We start from the raw sequence: 14,664 nt of genomic DNA on the forward strand, positions 1-14,664 counted from the left end.
TTTCAATGATGTTTTAAGAGAACAAATTTTGCATTAAAAAATATATTCCAAGAATTTTATTCTTTTTGATGTTACTATAGAGAAGGCATTGTGTTTCATTTTCATACTGATCACTGCTAGTGTATAGAAATACAGCTGATTTTAATATATTGGTCTTGATCACTGTAACCTTGCTTGGACTCATTGGTTCTAGGTTTTTTTAAATAGATTCCTTAGGATTTTCTACATACAAGTTCATGTCAAACAAATACATGTTTATACTTCCTTTCCAACCTTGATGCTCTTCATCTCCTTTTCTTACCAATTGCCCTGCACAGAATCTCCTATGCAAGGTTGAATAGAAAAGGTGACAGCAGACATCTTTGTCTTCTTCCTGATTGTAGGGGGAATTCATTCAGTCTATCACTGTAAGGCATGATTTTAGCTATGGAGTTTTCAGGGATAATCTTTATCAAACTGAGGACATTCCTTTCCATTCCTACTTTGCTTAAGTGTCTGCTTTTATTTTATCACAGAGTATTGAATTTTGCCAAATACTTTCCCTTACAGTGTCTGTTGAGATGATGATGTCTTGTCTCTTATATTATTAATGTGGTGTATAACATTGATTAATTATTGTTAATTCATTTTATTATCATTAATCTATAATTACATGAAGAACGTTATGGTTACTAGACTCCCCCCTTCACCAAGTCCCCCCCAACAAATCCCATTACAGTCACTGTCCATCAGCGTAGTAAGATGCTGTAGACTCACTACTTGTCTTCTTTGTGCTGCACATTCCTCCCTATGTCCCCCCCCCCACATTATACATGCTAATCGTCAGGCCCCCTTTGTTTTTCCCTGCCCTTATCCCTCCCTTCCCACCCCTCCTGCCCAGTCCCATTCCCGTTGGTAACTGTTAGTCCATTCTTGGGTTCTGTGATTCTGCTGCTGTTTCGTTCCTTCAGTTTTTCTTTGTTCTTATAATCCACATATGAGTGAAATCATTTGGTACTTGTCTTTCTCCACCTGGCTTATTTCACTGAGCATAACACCCTCTAGCTCCATCCAGGTTGTTGCAAATGGGAATTTGTTTTCTTCTTATGGCTGAATAATATTCCATTGTGTATATGTACCACATCTTCTTTATCCATTCATCTACTGATGGACACTTAGGTTGCTTCCATTTCTTGGGTATTGTAAATAGTGCTACGATAAACATAGGGATAGGGGTGCATCTGTCTTTTTCAAACTGGAGTGCTGCATTCTTAGGGTAAATTCCTGGGAGTGGAATTCCTGGGTCAAATGGTATTTCTATTTTGAGCTCTTTGAGGAACCTCCATACTGCTTTCCACAATGGTTGAACTAATTTGCATTCCCACCAGCAGTGCAGGAGGATTCCCTTTTCTCCGCAACCTCGTCAACATTTGTTGTTGTTTGTCTTTTGGATGGTGGTGATCCTTACTGGTGTGAGGTGATATCTCATTGTGGTTTTAATTTGCATTTCTCTGATGACAAGCAATGTGGATCATTTTTTCATGTGTCTGTTGGCCATCTGAATTTCTTCTTTGGAGAACTGTCTGTTCAGCTTCTCTGCCCATTTTTAAATTGGATTATTTGCTTTTTGTTTGTTGAGGTGCATCAGCTCTTTATATATTCTGGATGTCAACCCTTTATCGGATCTGTCATTTATGAATATATTCTCCCATACTGTAGGATACCTTTTTGTTCTATTGATGGTGTCCTTTGCTGTACAGAAGGTTTTCAGCTATATAGTCCCACTTCTTCATTTCTGCTTTTGTTTCCCTTGCCTGGGGAGATATGTTCATGAAGAGGTCACTCATGTTTATGTCCAAGAGATTTTTGCCTATGTCTTTTCTAAGAGTTTTATGGTTGCATGACTTACATTCATGTCTTTGATGCATTTAGAATTTACTTTTGTGTATGGGGTTAGACAATGATGCAGTTTCATTCTCTTACATGTAGCTGTCTCAGTTTTGCCAGCATCATCTCTTGAAGAGACTGTCATTTCCCCATTGTATGTCCATGGCCCCTTTATCATATATTAATTGACCATATGTTTGGGTTAGTATCTGGGATCTCTATTCTTTTCTAGTGGACTGTGGCTCTGTTCTTGTACCACTACCAAACTGTCTTGATTACTGTGGCACTGTAGCTTGAAGTTGGGGAGTGAGATGCTCCCCACTTTATTCTTCCTTCTCAGGATTGCTTTGGCTATTCGATCTTTGGTGTTTCCATATGAATTTTTGAACTATTTGTTCTAGTTCGTTGGAGAATGTTGTTGGTAATTTGATAGGGATTGCATCAAATCTGTATATTGCTTTGGGTAGGATGGCCATTTTGACAATATTAATTCTTCCTAGCCAAGAGCATGGGATGAGTTTCCATTTGTTAGTGTCCTCTTTAATTTCTCTTAAGAGTGTCTTATAATTTTCAGGGTATAGGTCTTTCACTTCCTTTGTTAGGTTTATTCTTAAGTATTTTATTCTTTTTGATGCAATTGTGAATGGAACTGTTTTCCTGAGTTCTCTTTCTATTAGTTCATTGTTAGTGTATAGGAAAGCCACAGATTTCTGTGTGTTAATTTTGTGTCCTGCAACTTTGCTGTATTCCGATATCAGTTCTAGTAGTTTTGGAGTGGAGTCTTTAGGGTTTTTTATGTACAATATTATGTCATCTGCAAATAGTGACAGTTTAACTTCTTCTTTACCAATCTGGATTCCTTGTATTTCTTTGTTTTGTCTAATTGCCATGGCTAGGACCCCCAGTACTATGTTGAATAACAGTGGGGAGAGTGCGCATCCCTGTCTTGTTTCCGATCTCAGAGGAAAAGCTTTCAGCTTTTCACTGTTCAGTATGATGTTGGCTGTGGTTTATCATATATGGCCTTTATTATGTTGAGGTACCTGCCCTCTATACCCATTTTGTTCAGAATTTTTATCATGAATGGATGTTGAATTTTGTAGAATGCTTTTTCAGCATCTATGGAGATGATCATGTGTTTTTTGTCCTTCTTTTTGTTTATGTGGTGGATGATGCTGATGGACTTTTGGATGTTGTACCATCCTTGCATCCCTGGGATGAATCCCACTTGGTCATGGTGTATGATCCTTTTGATGTATTTTTGAATTCGGTTTGCTAATTTTTTTTTAGTATTTTTGCATCTATACTCATCAGGGATACTGGTCCGTAGTTTTCTTTTCTGGTGGGGTCTTTGCCTGGTTTTGGTATTAGGGTGATGTTGGCTTCATAGAATGAGTTTGGGAGTATTCCCTCCTCTTCTATTGTTTGGAAAACTTTAAGGAGAATGAGTATTGTATCTTCTCTGTATGTCTGATAAAATTCTGAGGTAAATCCTTCTGGCCCCGGGGGTTTTGTTCTTGGGTAGTTTTTTGATTACTGCTTCAGTTTCTTTGCTGTTAATTGGTTTGTTTAGATTTTGTGTTTCTTCCTTGGTCAGTCTTGAAAGGTTGTATTTTTCTAGGAAGTTGTTCATTTCTTCTAGGTTTTCCAGCTTGTTAGCATATAGGTTTTTATAGTAGTCTCTAATAATTCTTTGTATTTCTGTTGGGTCTGCCGTGATGTTTCCATTCTCATTTTTTATTCTCTTTTTCTCTTAATAAGTCTGGCTAGAGGCTTATCTACTTTGTTTATTTTCTCAAAGAACCAGCTCTTGGTTTCATTGATTTTTTTCTCTTGTTTTTTTCTTCTCAATTTTATTTATTTCTTCTCTACTCTTTATTATGTCCCTCCTTCTGCTGACTTTAGGACTCATTTGTTCTTCTTTCTCCAATTTTGATAATTGTGTCTTTAGACTATTCACTTGGGTTTGTTCTTACTTCTTTAAATATGCCTGGATTGCTATATACTTTCCTCTTAAGACTGCTTTCGCTGCATCCCACAGAAATTGGGGCTTTGTGTTGTTGTTGTTGTCATTTGTTTCCATATATTGCTTGATCTCCATCTTAATTAGGTTGTTGATCCATTGATTATTTAGTAGCATGTTGTTAAGCCTGCATGTGTTTGTGGGCCTTTTTATTTCTTTGTACAATTTATGTACAAGTTCTATACCTTTGTAGTCTGAAAAGTTGTTTGGTAGAATTTCAATCTTTCTGAATTTACTGAGGCTTTTTTTGTGGCCTAGTATGTGGTCTATTCTGGAGAATGTTCCATGTGCACTTGAGAAGAAAGTGTACCCTGTTGCTTTTGGATGTACAGTTCTATAGATGTCTATTAGGTCCATCTGTTCTAGTGTGTTGTTCAGTGCCTCCGTGTCCTTACTTATTTTCTGTCTGGTGGATCTGTCCTTTGGAGTGAATTGTGTGTTGGAGTCTCCTAAAATGAATGCATTGCATTCTATTTCCTCCTTTAGTTCTGTTACTGTTTGTTTCACATATGCTGGTGTTCCTGTGTTGGGTGCATATATACTTATAATGGTTATATCCCCTTGTTGGACTGACCCCTTTATCATTATGTAATGTCCTTCTTTATCTCTTATTACTTTCTTTGTTTTGAAGTCCATTTTGTCTGATCCTAGTACTACAACACCTGCTTTTGTCTCCCTATTGTTTGCATGAAATATCTTTTCCATCCCTTGACTTTTAGTCTGTGCATGTCTTTGGGTTTTAGGTGAGTCTCTTGTAAGCAGCAGATAGATGGGTCTTGTTTTTTTATTCATTCAGTGACTCTATGTCTTTTGATTGGTGCATTCAGTCCATTTACATTTAGGGTGATTATAGATAGGTATGTACTTATTGCCATTTCAGGCATTCGATTCATTGTTACCAAAGGTTCCAGGTTACTTTCTTACTATCTGAGAGTCTAACTTAACTCACTTAGTATGCTGTTACAAACACAATCAAAAGCTTCTTTTCTTTCTTCTCCTTTTTCTTCCTCCTTCATTCTTTATATATTAGGTATCAAATTCTGTACTTTTTGTCTATCCCTTGATTAACTTTGAAGATAGTTAATTTAATTTTGCATTTGCTTTGTAATTAGTTGCTCTACTTTCTTTACTGTGGTTTTCTTACCTCTGGTGACAGCTATTAAACCTTAGGAACACTTCCATCTATAGCAGTCCCTCCAAAATAGACTGTAGGTTTGTGGGAGGTAAATTCTCTCAGTTTTTGCTTATCTGGAAATTGTTTCATCCCTCCTTCAAATTTAAATGATAATCTTGCCAGATAAAGTAATCTTGGTTCCAGGCCCTTCTGCTTCATGGCATTAAATACATCATGCCACTCCCTTCTGGGCTGTAAGGTTTCTGCTGAGAAGTCTGATGATAGCCTGATGGGCTCTTCTTTGTATGTGATCTTATTTCTGTCTCTGGCTGCCTTTAACATTCTGTCCTTATCCTTGATCTTTCCCATTTTAATTACTATGTGGCTTGGTGTTGTCTTCCTTGGGTCCCTTGTGTTGGGAGAGCTGTGGATCTCCATGGCCTGAGAGACTATCTCCTTCCCCATACTGGGGAAGTTTTCAGCAACTACCTCCTCAAAGACACTTTCTATTCCTTTCTCTCTCTCTTCTTCTTCTGGTATCCCTATAATGCGAATATTGTTCCGCTTGGATTGGTCACACAGTTCTCTCAATATTCGTTCATTTTTAGAGATCCTTTTTTCTCTCTGTGCCTCATCTTCTTTGTATTCCTCTTCTGTAGTTTCTATTTCATTTATTGTCTCCTCCACCATATCCAACCTGCTTTTAATATGCTTCATCGTGCTCTTCAACGATTGCATCTCCAACCTGAATTCATTCCTGAGTTCTTGGATGTCTTTCTGTACCTCCATTAGAATGTTGGTGATTTTTATTTTGAACTCCTTTTCAGGAAGAGTCATGAGGTCCATATCATTTAAATCTTTCTCAGGAGTTGTATTAATAATTTTACTCTGGACAAAGTTCCTTTGGCATTTCATGTTTGTATATGGTGCCCTCTAGTGTCCAGAAGCTCCACTCTGGAGCTGGTCAGCCCCTGAAGCAGTGTCGGGGGTCGCAGGGAAGTGGTACTGGTGCCTAGGGGGAGGAAAGAGCTGTTCCTCACCTCCCGGCTGCTGTGCCTGTCTCCACTGCCTGAGCCAGTGGGCCGGTCACACAGGTATAAGTTTTTGTCCCAGAGCATTTGAATATGGATCCCTGCTTGCCACAAGTGGCCAGAATCCCAGTCTCCCCCAGGAACTCTGCCTGTATTAACTTTCCAACCTGGTAGTCATGCGAGTCATATGAAAGCACCATGAAATGTAGGTTTGTGCTCCCAGAGCAGATCTCCAGAGCTAGGTATTCAAAAGTCCCAAGCCTTCCACTCCCTCCCTGCTCCGTTTCTCTTCCTCCCACTGGTGAGCTGGGGTGGGAGAAGGGGGGAAGGGCTTGGGTCCTGCTGAGCGACAGCTCTGGTACATTACCCCATTCAGTGAGGACTGCTCCCTTCTCCAGGTGTATGCAGTCTGACGCCATCCTCTTTGCTGTTGCTCTCTCAGGATTAGTTGCGCCAACTATATTTTCTAATTGTATCCAGTTTTAGGAGGAAGACTCTGTCTCTCCTCTCATGTCGCCATGTTTTCTAACATTAACTTTTATATGTTGTACCAACATTGCATTCTGGAATATATTCTATTTCTAAAAGCCACATAGTCCTTCACATATGCTGCTAGATTTGGTTTAGTATTTTTTGAGGATTTTTGTGACTATACCATAAGAGATACCTCGTTTTCTTTATGCCTTTGTCTGGTTTTGGCATCAAGGTACTATTGACCTCATAGAATGAATTGGGAAGTATTCCCCAGAGATGTGTAAGTTTTGAAATGTATTTTAGATTGGGTAAAGTCTCACAAAGAGAATAAGATAGTAGTAAGTAGAATCTAGGTGCACAGAAAGTGAACACTAGGGAAATACAGGATTCAAGAAGAAAAATTGGAGGTGAATAAAGTTTTACATTTCCTTTTTTGGCTAAAGGATATGAGATATCACTAAAGTGATGCAATTTGCATAGCAATGTATCTAAAGGAGCAGTTATTTTTAAAAGATTGTGTTTGACTAATAACCTACATCTCCATTCCAAAGGCATGATACTTCATGCACATCTGAAATCTGGACACTAGACAGACACCTGAAATCCAGCACAGGCAAAACTAATCATCTTTCCCACAAATCTACTTGTCCTACAGTCTCCATCTTGGTAAAGAGCACCACCATCAACGTAGTCACTCAAACCAGAATACTAAGAATCATTTTAGATATTTTCTCCCTCCCCAAAATACCCAGAAGTGATCAATCCTAGCAGTACAATTCTTTCTTAATATTTCTGTAATATGCTACCCTTTCTATCCACACTGATTAGGGTTTAGTTCAGGTCTTCATTAGCTCTCAACTGAGCAATTTTAAAAGTCTAGATACGATCCCTGACTACTGTCCTTTATTCTTCTAATACATTCTCTATAATGCGAACAGTTATCTTTTCTTAAAAAGAAAGTTCAGTGAAAAGTGGATTAGGGTATCACACATTTCGAAAATGATTTTACTCTCAATTATCTACATTCAAGCACAAGGAAAGGTCACACAAAGTTCCAGAAATATTTTATATGTGACTTTGGAAAGCAATGCAGTGAAACCACTAACGCATACTAAAGGAGGGAAATGAACCCAAGTTAGTATAAAACCTGAATTTTTTTCCCTTCAAATACTTTACCCCACTGCATAAAAACTGAACAGAAAGTAGAGTTCCCAAATACTCCTGGCCCCACACATGCACAGCCTCCCCACTGTTGGTTACAATCAACCACCCTATGCTGACTCATCATGATCACCGAAGACCACAGTTTACATTAAGGGTAGTTTTTGGTGGTGTGCATTCTACTGGATTGGACAGCGTATAATGACGGATCCATCATGTTATGGTATGATATGGAGTGTTTCCACTGCCCTAAAAATCATGTATTTCACCTATTCATCCCTTCCTCCCACCAATCCCTGGCAACCACTGATCTTTTTACCATCCCCATAATTTGCCTTTTCCAGAAAGTCATATAGTTGGAATCATACAGCATGTAGACAGCCTTTTCAGATTGGTTTCTTTCATTTAGTAATATGCATTTAAGTTTCCTCTGGATCTTTTCATGGATTGATAGCTCATTTCTTTACAGCATAGGATAATATTCCATTGTCTGAATGTACTACTATTTACTTATCCATTTACCTACTGAAGGACACATCTTGATTGCTTCCAAGTTTTGGCAGTTATGAAGAAAACTGCTATAAATGTCCACATGCAAGTCTTTGTATAGACATAAATTTTCAACTTCTGCGGATATACATTTCCAACAAGAATGACTGCTGCCTCTTACAATATGTTTTCTAAAAAAAACTGTGAAGTGTTTTCCAAAGTGGATGTACCATTTTGCATTCCCACCAGCAATGAATAAGAGTTCCTATTGCTCCATATCCCTGCCAGCACTTGATGTTATTAGTGTTCTGGATTTTGGCCATTCTAACAGGCATACATGTAGACGTAGCTCATTGTTTTAATTTGCATTTCCCTAATGACATATGTTGTGGAGCAGTTATCTTTGTAAAATGTAGAACTGATTGTGTTATTTCTTCGCTCATAGCCCTACGATGGTTTCCCACTGTCTACAGAATAAAATTCAGACTCCTTAGAAATGCTCTTAAGATCATGAACTTCACCTTCCAGACCCATTTTATTTATACACATCTCATCCCATGTGTACCACCTCTGTACTTCAGTCATTTGCACCTGCAGCTTCAGAACACATCAGCCTCTTTACCATTGCTCCTGCTTTGCTCCACCACCCACCATCCCCAGGCTTAGCTACCTAACAAGCACCTAATCATCTTTCAAGATTCAGCTCAAGTAGCAACTATTTCACAAAGCCTATTACGGTTGCTCTCTTTTGCACGCCTACCTATCATATATTGCACCCGTTACAACTAATTTCAATTTTTTTTTTGAAAATAGACTTTATCAAGTCTACTTGTGGAAACAAAATTGGTGAAGTATGCACATTTTTAAGGTTTTTAAGAATTTTGCTAAATTAGCCACCTGAACAAAACTTCTATCACCACTGTTAGAGACCCATTTCCCAACACTCTAGTCAATACCAGTTACTATGCAAAACAAAATCCTTGCCAGTTTGACCAGGGAAGAATATATTTACTATATGTAAATTTGTCTGTCTTTGATTACCAGTGAGGTGGAATAATTTTTCAAGTGGTTACTGGTCATTTATGTTTCTTGAGAAACAGCACAGCACCTTGACTGTGTCTTGTTAAAGAATTACGTTTGCATATGACAAACTCCCACTTAACCAGTGAGAATTTTGAGTCTTCCTCTCTGCCTGAGCACCAGTCTGTCCCACAACTGGTTGCAGTACTTTTTAGTTGAGTATCACAGTCACCTGATACTCTGCAGTGAATTTTTTTTACAACCAGTTTCATTTTTAACATGTTTTTTATACTCTACTGAACTATAAGTTACTTAAAGGAAGGACCAATTCTGACTTACCAGCCTATCACCTTGCACACCAGTTCTGTTACATGGTACTCGTTAAAGATTTGTTCAAATAAAGAGTAAATAAATATTCAATCTCTCAACTGATACTTAAAACAAACCTGTGACATACGTAAGGTATCATCCCTGTTGTAGAGATGAAGGAATGTTTGCTTATGCTCCAGAAGTTAGTTTGGAGGAGTGCTGATTTCCCATGGGAATCTGTTATGATTCACTCCAAATTAAGTCCACCAAAGTTTATCCAGGTCATAACATACATGCACATACAGAGATTTCTGCAATAGTGTGAATTTTTATAACACTAATTGGATTATTAATCAGGGAACCTGAATTGCACTGTGCAGACTGCCAGTGGTTCTAAAGAGTTGGCCTCACAGGAAGACAAGTTTTGTCACTGCCAGTACAACTGCTCTGAGTGCTGTTACACTATCAAAATAATGAGTAAATATAATAATACAAAGCACCATGCTAATACTGCTGGTGATAGGGGTAAAAAGGTCATTACTCTTAAATAAATGGCTATATTATTTAGGTTTTATTTCTTATACCTTTAATACATTGAAACGCCTGTAGGAAAACTGAGTTTGTACACAGCTAATCCCTAACACCTCTTCTTGACCCCTCACGGAAACCGGTTTTACAGTATGATTAGGATAACATGTGGATTCTTAAGAATATACTTATCATACTGTATTATATTTTAAATAAGAATGTACTACAGAATTATCAGAGTCTGTTCCCCCAAAGCCAACAGGACTCCCACCTACACAGCAGCAGCTCTAGCAACACAAGTCAGGGGTCAGGAATGCTGAAATCACCATTACAGAAATAAAAGCATGGGTGACCAGGGCTTGCTTTTAGAGACAGAAGATAAAAGGAGCATTTCCTTCACACAGTATTCTCCCACAGCAATACCCTGAATATAATAAACAAGCCGGGAGTGGGAGAAGGTAACAGAATGAGAGATTTGGATGTCTTTCACCTATCACAAGAATAGGTAAAGTAACTACGGGCTGAAAGAAAGACAGCTGCCTAGTACAGCACTAACTGCAACAGAACACCCACCGTAAATTTGGCGTTTCAAATACCCAAAGGAAGCAAGGTTGGTAACCAAATGTAAAACTGAAATGTATGCCTAGAAAACAGTTACACTTTTCAGCAGTACACATCACCGTAACAGAGGACAAAATGAGGCCATGAAATCTGGTTAAGCCAGGCTGGAACACTAGACGACAGCAGAGGAGCAAATGGAAGCTCCAGCAGGTCAAAGACCTGGCTAGTATTAAAAGGTGGGTTTATAGATAGCTTCTGCAGTCGTGTGTGGTCATGCTAGACAGCATATTACAGAATCCCATGATGTTAGAAAAGAAAGGGCAATGAAGACTCAAAGACAGGATTGGAAATGATGCACGAACAAGAACAAGAACAGCTAATTTATGGGAGAGGAAGAGGCAGATGGCTGGTAAAGAGAAAAGTACTTCTGGAATTTTTACCAATTATTTAAAAAATAGATAGTTATTAAGAGTGATGGCATCAAAAAACCATTTCTCAATCAACTTCCAAAACCTCTCTCTTGAAAAACTTCTAAACAACACACCAAAAATAAAAGGAAGATAGTATAGCGCTGAATAATTTCAGAAACTCGGAGTCAGTTTTATCCTCTGTTCTATGGAATACTAGCCACAAAAGACATCTCTTTTAAACTTTTCCCCCCGCATAGAGATCCAGAATCCTCTGTAGCCATTAAAAATATTGACTTGTAATGAACCGTTTTTTACTAATGTGTGAAACTATCCCTAAGTTATAAAAACGGGTTACAGAATTATATACACATCATCCATACGCTAAACTCTAGGCTGGAATCAATTTCCTAGTGGGACAGGGAAATCCTTCGGATCCAACTTCTACAGGAGCCTTCAATGCACAGCACTTGAAGACTACCGGGTCACCTGCGCAGCCCGCGTTCCTCCAAGATACTCTCCGACTACCCAGTCGCACCGGCCTGACCTGGAGGGCAGCTGTCAGACCCCACGACAGAGTCGGCGACTTGGAGATCCGCACCCGTCGGGAGGGGCGGAGCACACCGCGTCGCGCTTGCGGAGGGACGGAAAGCAAAGGATGTGTTGTCGACTAGACGCCGGGGCAGCTGCGGCGGCGGAAGAGGCGGGCCCGGCTGCCCTGCGTAGGGCAGCCAGTGGCAGCAGCGCGGCCAGGCTCAGCGGCCGCGCAACCCGGGCGCCCTCCGCGGCTTTCTCGTCCACTCCCTCTCCTGACCGCAGGCTTACACGAAGGCGCAGTCCTGCGAGCTAAACCGCTCCAGGTACTACTAGCAACGCATCGCTGCCGTCACACCCCCGCCGCTTCGTGACACCGCGTACCAATCGCTCGCCGGCGCGCGCGTGGCCCTCCAATCAGGGGGAAGCTGCGGACGCCGGTGGTTGCTCGGGAGATGCAGCTCCTTTGCATTCGGCGGTGGTGGTTGGTTAGGAGAGGCCCGGATGTTAACCCTTTATTACTAAGAGGACACCTGACTAGGGCAGAACTGTGCGGGACTAGCTTCGGCCAACAAAGTGTGTACAGCGCCTTCCCTAGACCATTCTAGGTTGCCCTTAAAAGAGGTGCCATGTGGTGGGGTAAGGAGGGTCCCCGGCAGACGATGTCCAGTCGATCAGTCGATGGCCTTTCCAAAGCCTGTGCACTGCCAGTGCATCCCGGGTCGTCCCACCTTGAACAGACACCGTTTCCAGGGCTTCACTGTTCCCTAATGTTTCAGGCCTCACTTCCCTAATCTGAAATCGGGGGCCACTGCTAATGCCTGGTTGAAAACAAGGGTGAAAGCAAACAACCCTCTGAAGTCTTACCCATTTACTCCTCACCAAATTTACTAAGACTTGTAGGCCAGGGTATTCGAGTGGACACCCTGAGCTGTTAAATCCCAGCTTTGGGTAAGCCCAGCCACCCGGCTTCCCGTTTCCACCCCCTACCCCCACGCCCCGCAGTAATTCCCAAGCTACTGACAAACCTCCCAACCTGAAAACAGTCCCCCACTCCTTTCTCCCTGTTTCTCACAAGTGTTCCAAATGCAACCTTTGAAGATTTTCCTAGCAAACTGGCCTGTTTGACTAGGTGGATTACTCAGCTGACAATGAACATAATCTTCCTCCCACAGCAATTTCACTCATCTTCATCTTTTGGCTCAGAGCAACAAGTCTAAGATGAACCCCCGCACCCAATCTCTGCCCTTTCTCCTTCTAAGACCCCATCCCCCAATTTATCTCCACAATTCAACAAACTATTGAGCATACAGGAAGGTTTATGATGAGGCATGGGGTTTTCATTCATCTTTAGGCTCTCTTCCACTGTTCCTTCTTAAACTCCAACACTGAATAGACTGCAGCCCCTTGAAGACAGAGATGATTATCTTTTCATACTAGACTCTAAAATAGTGCCTGTGATGAACTGGATCTTACTTAATCAAAAATTTTCTCAACCTGCCTCCCCACTTGTCAGGGATGACTGAGAGCATGGAGGCTTTGGAGTCTGGTAGATGAATTTAAAGCCTTGGGTTCCAACACTGGACGCTCTGTTACTTTGGCCAAATTATTCTTTCTCATTATCATCATCTACCATTTTTCAAGTATTCTATAGTTAACAAGGGACTTTGCATATTCTCTCCCATCACATTCCTGCAAGGTTGGTACTGAAACCCCTACTAGACATGAAAGGAAATAGACACTAAGAGTGGTAAAACAATTTGCGTATACTCAATAAACTCTTACGTGGGAGAAGCAGATTTAAATCTAGGTCTCAATACAAAAACCCAAACTTGTTCCATTATTCTGCACTGCTTCCAGATTTCTGTCTTATCTGTAAATTGAGGCCATTACCTATCTGGTAGTTATAGACACCAAATAAAATAACATGCAAAGTACCTACAACTGGACCATTAGGTTCCCTCCCACTTTCAAACCTCTCAAAATAGCAATTGACATATTTTCTGACTCAACTGTCTCATAAATTCCCTGGAATCAATCTTAATGGTGGACCATTAGATTCCATCACTCCAAAAAAAAAGCAGCATGTTTAACAAATGCTTGTGAGTCAGCCCCACAGTAGGCCCAGACTTGGAGCAGAAAACTATGTACACAAGTAACCTAGCAGACAGAAGGTAGGTGGACAAAAGGGACAGGGAAAAGGAGTAGGCAACTAGTAAGCACCCACCTCTGCCATCAAGTCGCTCTCCTAGCACACAGTAGGGCAAACAGCTGATCTGTGAGAGCTGTACAAATTCTTTTGACTCTTGAGCATGAACAACTCCCAGTTCAATCTTAAAAGTGCCCAAAGAAGAAGTCGGTGGTTTCGGGACTGGTGAAACCAACTGGGCCTGCCTACAAAGTTTGTGCCGTGGTATAGATTGAATACTCAGCACCAAGATGACACAGCATAGGAAACACAGACTGGAGAGGGTGGGGGCGAGCAGTCATCCACAGGCTAGTGGCTACCACACTGGACAGAACAGTTACAGAACACTCCCATCAATGTAGAGTTCTATGGAACAGTGCTGCTCCAGGAGCTGACATTTCCACCCTCAGCACTTCTCCCTAGCATTACATGGGTTCATTCTGCTTCTTTCACAATATAATGCAAAGCTCCAAAGAATGGCAATGGATGCCTCAGAGCAAGGGTCAGCAAACTGTTTCTGTAAAGGGCCAGGTAGAAAACGTATCTTAGGCTTTGTGGGCTATCCACTGTTACAACTATTTAACCTCTAGTATTGTAGGTAGGGTAAAAACAACCATAAATAATATGTAAATGAATGGATATACTGTGTTCCAATAAAACTTTATTTAAAAAAAAAGACAGTAGAATGCCATAATTTACCAGACCTGGCTTCAGTGAAACTGTACAGGCATCTTCAGAATACAGTGGAATCAGAGGAAATCCCCCTCTCCTATTGCAAAGAATCGTGAAGTATATAATCTCACATCCTCTTTCTTTATTACTTGTCCACGCTCTGACTAAGCTCGGGCTCCCATTCAGGTTAGAAAGACTCCTGGCCATTTGTCTGGCATCTTCTACTTCTAGGATTCCCTGCCCACCCACGAAAGGTACAAATATATTTATTGTCCAACATGCCCTAA

The 14,664-nt window shown here is 40.5% G+C and overlaps 1 protein-coding gene across 2 annotated transcripts in view; it reads right to left on the reverse strand.

Moving 5' to 3' along the window:
- LOC140850423 (AN1-type zinc finger protein 4-like) overlaps positions 1–14,126 on the reverse strand; it is a 77,482-nt gene extending 63,356 nt beyond the window's left edge. Inside the window, exon 1 of one of the 2 annotated variants that reach the window (XM_073241148.1) lies at positions 13,745–14,126. The gene's annotated coding sequence lies outside the window, so the exon portion shown is untranslated. Of the gene's footprint in view, positions 1–11,530; positions 11,962–13,744 lie in introns of those variants that run through there. The other variant, XM_073241147.1, reaches the window with a different exon arrangement.
- Between the last annotated feature and the right edge of the window lie 538 nt (positions 14,127–14,664).

The sequence above is a fragment of the Manis javanica genome, chromosome 7, assembly GCF_040802235.1.
Source record: "Manis javanica isolate MJ-LG chromosome 7, MJ_LKY, whole genome shotgun sequence".
Taxonomy (NCBI): domain Eukaryota; kingdom Metazoa; phylum Chordata; class Mammalia; order Pholidota; family Manidae; genus Manis; species Manis javanica.